Source organism: Chionomys nivalis, chromosome 25 (assembly GCF_950005125.1).
Source record: "Chionomys nivalis chromosome 25, mChiNiv1.1, whole genome shotgun sequence".
In the NCBI taxonomy this organism is placed as follows: Eukaryota; Metazoa; Chordata; class Mammalia; order Rodentia; family Cricetidae; genus Chionomys; species Chionomys nivalis.
The window spans coordinates 9,440,188-9,447,955 of NC_080110.1; positions in this window are offsets into that span (position 1 = coordinate 9,440,188).

Here is a 7,768-nt window from a genome sequence, read left to right on the forward strand (position 1 = left end):
CCCCAGTGATTCACAATCAAGTCTGGGACTTAAATGGGAAATACAGAAAACAGACGTATCGCTCATGAGACTTAAATTTAGGGAGTATATACCTGGTGCGGCCAGGAGGCAGCCTGAGGAGGAGGAGAACGTGAAGGAGATACAACTTAGAGAAGGAACAAGAGGATTCCTGAGTCCAGTGACTGGGGCCACGGCCTCGTAGGTGCATGAGGAAGCACACTTCATTTAGACTCTGCAGCCTGTGAGCCGGTTTGCATTTCTGCCATTTATTTTCCTTTTGACAGATTGTCTTAGGCGTCCCTCATTTACAAGTGAATGTCCTTGCTGGTCTGAAATCCCACAGCTGTCTCTGTTCTCCTCCAGTAAGGAAATCTGATCTCGGCAGTTTCTATCCTTCCTAGATAATATCCCTGATTATGCCTTTTCGCATTAAACCGTGTGTTATTGTGAATCAGTAGTGTTTTTCAGAATTTATTAATAAAAACTGATAAAGAACTCTGCCTTGGCGGCTGAGTTCAAGTTGAAGTAGATGCACGTGCTCCGTAAAGCCTCTGCATGTGCGCTGGAAGATGCAGTCGGGGCTTCAGATGGTCTGTGTACGGTGGCTCTGACAGTAGTGGCAATTACCCGCTGCTCCACAGTTCGGGAGAGTTGCTTGCTTATACACTGGGCTTCAAATTTTCCATCGCAGTAAAATTGGAAAAAGAGAGAAAGAAATAGCCAACCATTTGGCTGTCACCGACTAAAGCGTAGCATCGATTCCTCAATTTAGGGTGATTTATATCATTCGTATAAAAGCAATAGACAGCGAATGGGGGAGAGCTGTGTCCTAACTTGAAATTTAAATATTGGGTTATCATAGGAAACTATTGCCTCATGTAGAAAGGCTGTGATTAATACATTTATAATACTGAGAACTTCATCAAAGGAAGGCCTGTTAGTTTTGGCTTGAGCTAGGTGGGGAAAAGAAAAGAACGACCTGTGGAATAATTACTCAGCCGTGTAGGCACATCTCATGAGCATCTGTTAATAAAGCAAACTCCGATGAGCCAAGAGGATGCCCACAGTGGTACAATTGGGCATCAGGATCAGGGGAAGAAGAAGGCTTGAAGAAATCCTCCATGGGTGAGATGCCTGCTACAAAAGCGTGAGTCTGAGTTTGGATCCTCAGCACCCATGTGAAGAGCCAGGTATGGGGATACACGTGTGGACTCTTGTCATTGAGAAGGGGACAAAAGGATCCCAGAGGTTTGCTGGCTATCCAGTCTAGTGCATTGGTTAAACGAAAGACTGTCTCAAAAAAAATAGGGTAGAAAGGAATTGAGATCTTAGGCTCCATATGCACGTGCAGACAGGTGTGCATAGCTGTGCACACAGAAAGAACCTGGGAAGTGTCTGTATTACTTTTGAGGAAGGGGGGCTGCTTATTTTGACTCATGGTACAGTCCACCATTTTGGGGAAGACACTGCAGCGTGAAGAGCCTGGCCGTGTTGCCTGCAGTCAGGCAGGTGAATGCTGGAGCGCACTCTATTCATTTAGCCCAGGACCACAGCCCTGGGGATAGCTTTACTCACATTCAGAATGGGTCCTCTCTCCTAAGCCAAACCTCGCTGGAAATATCCAAAGGTTTATCTTCTGTGTCAATAGTTCTCAACCTGTGGGTTCCAGCCGTCAAAAAACACATATTTCCCATGGTCTTAGATACTGAAACACCACTTGGTAGCAAATTTACGGTTATGAGGTAGCAATGAGAATAAATTTATGGTTGGGAGTTCCTAAGACCATTGGAAATTGTATGTTTTCCGGTGGCCATGACCCACAGGTTGAGAACCGCTGTTGTCAGCAATCCTAAATCCCATCGAGTTGACAGTCAAGATTAACTGCCAGAATACTTGCCGATGGAAAAGTACATGTCACATTGAAAACGCAATTTTACATTGGAAAAAATGAATGAAGCAACCCACTCTGTTTATCTCTGTAATCAACCGCAGAAAAGAAAACTCGGTAAAATCATGGGCTCTTGGGATTCGTGAGTTGATGGAGGATTGAGGGTGGGGCTGACTGCCAACAGGCAGGTTCAGGGAAAAGGTTCTGCAATTACCCACAATGGTTGCACGGCACTGAAAACACACCCGAACTGCTGAATCGCACACTTTAAAGTTAGTGGGTGCTATTTGACTTTTATCTGTATCCCAAAATTATATGAAATTCAGTTTCTAATGGGTTGTTGACAGGAACTTTGGTTCAACGTTAAAAGGAAGCAACAATTACTCTACGAGCAATGTTGTGCCAAGGTTATTCAGCTGTTTGCTTTGTGTAGATTCAGCTGAGCCTTCTCCTACAAATTCCTCTGGCTGAATGTAAGTTTGGTGTGGCTTGTGGGATGCCAACTAAGAGTGGAGGGGGGAAGTAGAAGAGGATAGGACCCATGGAGTTCTGCATGTCATAAAAAACACTAAAAAATTAGACAGCAATTAGAGGAAGGCGGGGTCTGCCCGAATAAGAGTGGAGGAAGGAGAAGAAGATAGGGCCCACGAAGTCCCATGTGTCATAAAAATCTCTGACAGCAAACAGAGGAGTGCTGGATCCCCCTGGGAGATGCTGAGGTATAACTCGGAATCCATTGTTTGGGGAGGCTATCAGGAAGCCTTGGCTCTAGAGGAACCTGCTCTAGTCTGGTGTGGTGGTGTCCTTTGCCTGTAATCCTAACACCAGGGAGACGAACGCATGAAGATCACAAGTTCAAGGCTACGTGTTGAGGCTGTCTCAAAACAGAAGAGAGAACAGAAGCCCTTAACCCTAAAGGTTAAATCTGATCTGGTTTAAAAATTCACCAACATATGTAGGAGAGTCCAGGTCAGTGGCTTCTTTTCTGAGTTCAAAGCTCAGTAACACGACCAAGAACTGTTTTCTCGGCCCTTCTCTCCTGCCTTCCTCGCCGACCTAAAACAGAGACAGGTTTTGCAGGGATCATAGGCAGGTAACCTCTTCCATCAGGAAAGGCTGGTGGGCTCGAGGAACAGGGTCCTTGTCTCCCTTTTAAGAACACAGAAACGTCTTCAGAAACCAACAGACTCCCCTCTCCTCCAGTCTCATTGACCAGAATTCTATCTCTTGCTTATGTCTAAACCAATCACGGAGCAAGGATCGTGAGACAATACCTTTGTCTTGTTTACTCAGAATCATCCCTAGAGGCCAGAAAAGGAGTCATCTTTGTCCAAAGATATGAAGAGTAAGAAAACCTGATTGTGGTAGCAACAGCTGGAGGGGCAGTCTGGGCAGGTGACAGTGCCTGCCATGCAGAACCCTAGTCTGCCCAACTGGCTATAGTGCCGCCATGACTAATGTCTCCCAGCAGGTGAACGTGGTCTTGTCATCAGAAAAAAATAGCCATTATATGGATTCTTTGAATATGTATCTGTCTTTTTTCTTTTTAAACAAGTTTTTTTCCTTACTTTAAGTGATGTACTCCCCTGTGACTTCAGAGGACCTCACTCGCCCAAGTGGACTTTACTGACGCATCATTAAATAAATAAATAAATAAATAAATAAATAAATAAATAAATAAATGATCCTGCGTTGGGAGGCGACTCACTCCACGGGCTGACCTGAATTTTTCAGTTGAGAACTGAGCTTGTCATTAGTATTTGCCACACAGCTGGGCTTACCCCAGTTCCCAAATGTCTCCACACCCAGCCCTCCCCCCAAACCTTAAATTAAAACCCTAATGAGTTTCCCACTGGTGAAGAGGAGCCACGGCTCTGTGTTCAAGCCCCTGGAAGCTGCCTGGAGCAGAGTAGCTTCGTAACTCTGACTGAATAACAGCTGCCTTGCTCTTCCTCTTGTTTGTCTGTGTTTTTTTTGCTGGTTTTTTTTTTTTTTTTTGTATTTTTGGTTTTCCGAGAAAGGGTTTCTCTGTGTAGTTCTGGCTATCCTGGAACTCACTCTGTAGAGCAAGCTGGCCTCAAACTCACAGAGATCCACCTGTCTCTGCCACCTGAGAGCTGGGATTAACGGCACGTGCCAGCACTGCCCGGCTCCGGTTGAGTTTTATGTTATGATTCCTTTTAGCAGCTAAAAGTTGGTATGCACCTCATTTAATGTATTGCTAGTGTGACCTACTCTGATTTTGGACACCTTTATTTTATTCATTTTTTTAAAAAACAATTAGTCATGGCGGAGATCAAATCCAATGCCACTTCTGTACACTACTGTAGAACTACTTTGCCAGCCCTAGAGAACATTTTAAAATGAAAAAGTCTGCACCAAGCACGGCATTGCACACCTTTAATCCTAGCATTCGGGAGGCAGAGGCGGGTGATCTCTATGAGCTCAAGGCCAGCCTGGTCTGCAGAGTGAGTGCCAGGACAGCCATGGCTACAGAGTGGGACCCTGTCTCAGAAAAACAAAGCCAAAAGAAGTTCGTTTTCTGTTTGGGTCTAGTGGCATGTTCTTGTAATCACAACACTCGGGAGTCAGAGGCAGGAGGATGGCTGCACTGAGAGAAGAGAGAAGAGGGAGGGGGATCCCCGTCTTCCTTCCCCACCCCCCACCCCCGTTTGCTCAGTTCAGCTCAATTCAACCTGGATTTCTTTCTTTGGCAGTGAGAGAAGTGACTGGTGCCATGGGCATTAGCATTCTGTACTGGGTACTTGGCTAACAAGTAGAGCTGTCCAAATTCATGAGGAAGGTAATGGAAGTCACTTTCATTCTTGTGAGGTCTCATTATTAGCATCTCATTGAGCATTGTGTGGCTTTATAGAAGTAAATGTCATTTGTCCTTAGATTAGAGGGATTTATTTGAAAGCAGTCTGTGACCTTTAGTTCTTTACAGATGAAATGGCTTTGCCTGGCTCCGGCTCCAGCTCCAAGCTTGGGCTTCCAGCGTTTTTGATTTGGGGCCATATTTGTGAAGCAGCCTTTGGTCCAGTCACACTCTTCCTCTCCCCGAGTCTCTTCAGCATCCTGACAGCAGGGTCAGCTCACGCTTGCAGGTTTCAGCCCACGGGTTGCTGCCTGGGCCCTGGGGCTTCTCACGGCCTCTCAGTGGCCATTGTGCATCTGCTCCTGGAGCTTGTATCACTTGACGTTGATTTCTCTTCAGTGGTTGCTAGGATACCGCATCAGAATCCGTTCACCCTTGAGAATCGCAGCCAACTTGAGCTCTTCCTGACTTCGCAGCATTGCAAAAGCAGGGGCAGTGTGAGCGGCCTCTTCAGTTTGTAGGGCCTCACTGGGACTGTGGCTTGGGACTGGGAGGAGCTTGGGCTGTGCAGGCTCAAACGTCTGCTGGGGTCTCCCGGCTGCTTTTTCAGATCTGGATCAAACCGCCTCACACACCCCCCCCCCTTCACTTTTGAAGAAAGTCCAGTAAAACAGGTCTTCTGTCAGATTAACCTTGAACTCAACATTCCCTTCTCCCCACTCTTTCCCCGTCTATCATCTATCTAAACTAGCTATCTATATGTATATGAAATATGTATCTGAGATTATGTGTGTGTGTATAAAAGCCTTGCCATTTTTCATCTGTTATTGGCAAGTGAATACAACATTTAACTGGAATCTACCTATATCAGGTTGTGCACTATAGCGGAACCAGCAGGGAGTGGTGGTGGCCTTGTACCTTTCCGGTAGGGACTAAAAGGGTCATCTCCTTTGGGCTCTTGGCAACAGTCCACCGGAGCTTAGCCAGCACTGGGAAGCTCTTTTGTGTGACTTGAACGTATCTTACTTTGTTTCCCCTACATTTTTGTCCCTCTATGGCGGTCTGTAGCAGGCTGGAGAACAGAAAGAGGAAAGGTGCCACGGGACTTGTTTGCCACAAGGACAGGTCGGCAAGCTGCCTTCCTCCCTATCTGGAAGAGAACGCCTGGCATGGGAGCTTTTGATTCTAGACTCACCAAGCCTCAGAAGGAGGCCATTTTCTGACTCAGCTGGAGCAGTGGTGGCCATTCATGAGGCCTGGGCAAGGTGGTGGCACTGGAGAGGGTGGCTAAGGGAGTGTGACCCTCAGAGAGCCTCTGAGGTCAACGTTGGTAACATTCCCTCTGTGACAATTGGGTGTCACCGGAGAAGTTGAAGGGAAACCCAGTGGGTTGAGGGATTGAGGTGGGGGTTATCCCCCACCCCTTACTAGACTCCGAGCATCTAATGATGCCCCTCCTGGGAGCAAGAGTACTCTTCTCCTAACTGGGAAGCACCAGAACAGCTCATAGCGCTGGGGCTGGCCACACAAACCTGGGAAAAGGCTACCAAAGTGGTGGGTGACAGTTGCATGGGGAGAAAGGAGAAAGACCGGCCAACCTCCCTGGCACCCCTCTGGCTCTGCTTGGGGCTGTGTTTCTTCGTTCCCTCATTGTTCAGGTACACACACACTCATTCTCTCCTAGAGGACAGTGCATCTGCCTATGGGAACAATTCTGACCTTGCTGGAGTTCAATAGGATCAAAAATTAATAGCAGGTGTGGTGGCTTACGCCTTCAATCCCAGCACTCAGGAGGCAGAGGCAGGTGGATCTCTGTGGGGTTGAGGTCAGCCTGGTCTACAGAGTGAGTTCCAGGACAGCCAGGGCTACACGGAGAAACCCTGTCTTGGAAAAATTAGCAGCAGGTATAGTTATTAAGTAAGAGCCCCCAGCTGTACATTTTTTAAACTGCAAAAGCAATAAATGAACATGGTAAAAAAAAAATCAGAAAATATAAAAAGAGAAAATTAGAGTATTTAAGATTCTGTCTCACAGAATAGTATTGTGAACAGCTCAAAATTCATCTTTTCATGCAAAATGTAAATTTTGCATAGAAACATTTTCTATGCAAAATGCACTTTATTATTTTTACAAAAGGATGAGTCTATCTCATTTTCTGACTGTTTTCCTACTTAATGAAAAAATATTGTGAATATCATGCGGTTTTCATTTTCATCTATGAGATCGTCAACTGAATAAAATTTCTTCATAAAAATATATCATAATTTATTTAAGCACTTACCTTACTATTAGACCAGACTTTGAAATCTACTGTTACATGCTGACCTGTGGGAGGGGCGGGGGAATTCTACTTAAAGTCCTGGCATGGACTAAAGACCAATAATCCAGGAAACTCTACTGAACAGTTTTCCCTTGTACAAATCTTACAGCTCCTTTGGATGGATACCTTGCTCAGCCTGGATATAGTAGGGAGGGCCTTGGACCTTCCCCAAAGCAATGTGCCTTACCCTGTCTGAGGAGTGGATCGGGGGTGCAATGAGGGAGTAGGTGGTGGGGATGGGAAGAGGAGAGGGAGTGGGAACTGGGATTGGTATGTAAAATGAAAAAGGATAGTTTGTTTTCTTTTTAAAAAATAAAATAAGTTATAAAAAAAAAGAGAACTAGAGAAGAACATCTCTAAGTGAGAGTGAGTAAGTCAACCCTTTATAAAGGATCCGATGCAATGAATTTGGTGTGTGGAAGAGGAATAAATGGAGTTGGAGTTTCCCCGCCCCCCCATCTTAAAATATCTTACATTTCTTTTCTGCTCAAAAGAAAGACTGTTCTATTCTGCATTCCGTGTTATATAACTTGTTCGTGTTTCTAGCCAGGCTACCCTAACATTATTAATTATACCTCTTCCTTAACTTCAGAGAGTCTCCCGTGAGTGCACAGCGATCTATCTTCGCGGGCTCACTTGAACCAAAGTGACGTACGTACTGGATGTTAAGTTACTGCTGGGGTGCAGGAGAAAGTCAGCCGGATAATAAATAAAGCAAACACGTAACAGAACATTAGCTCAC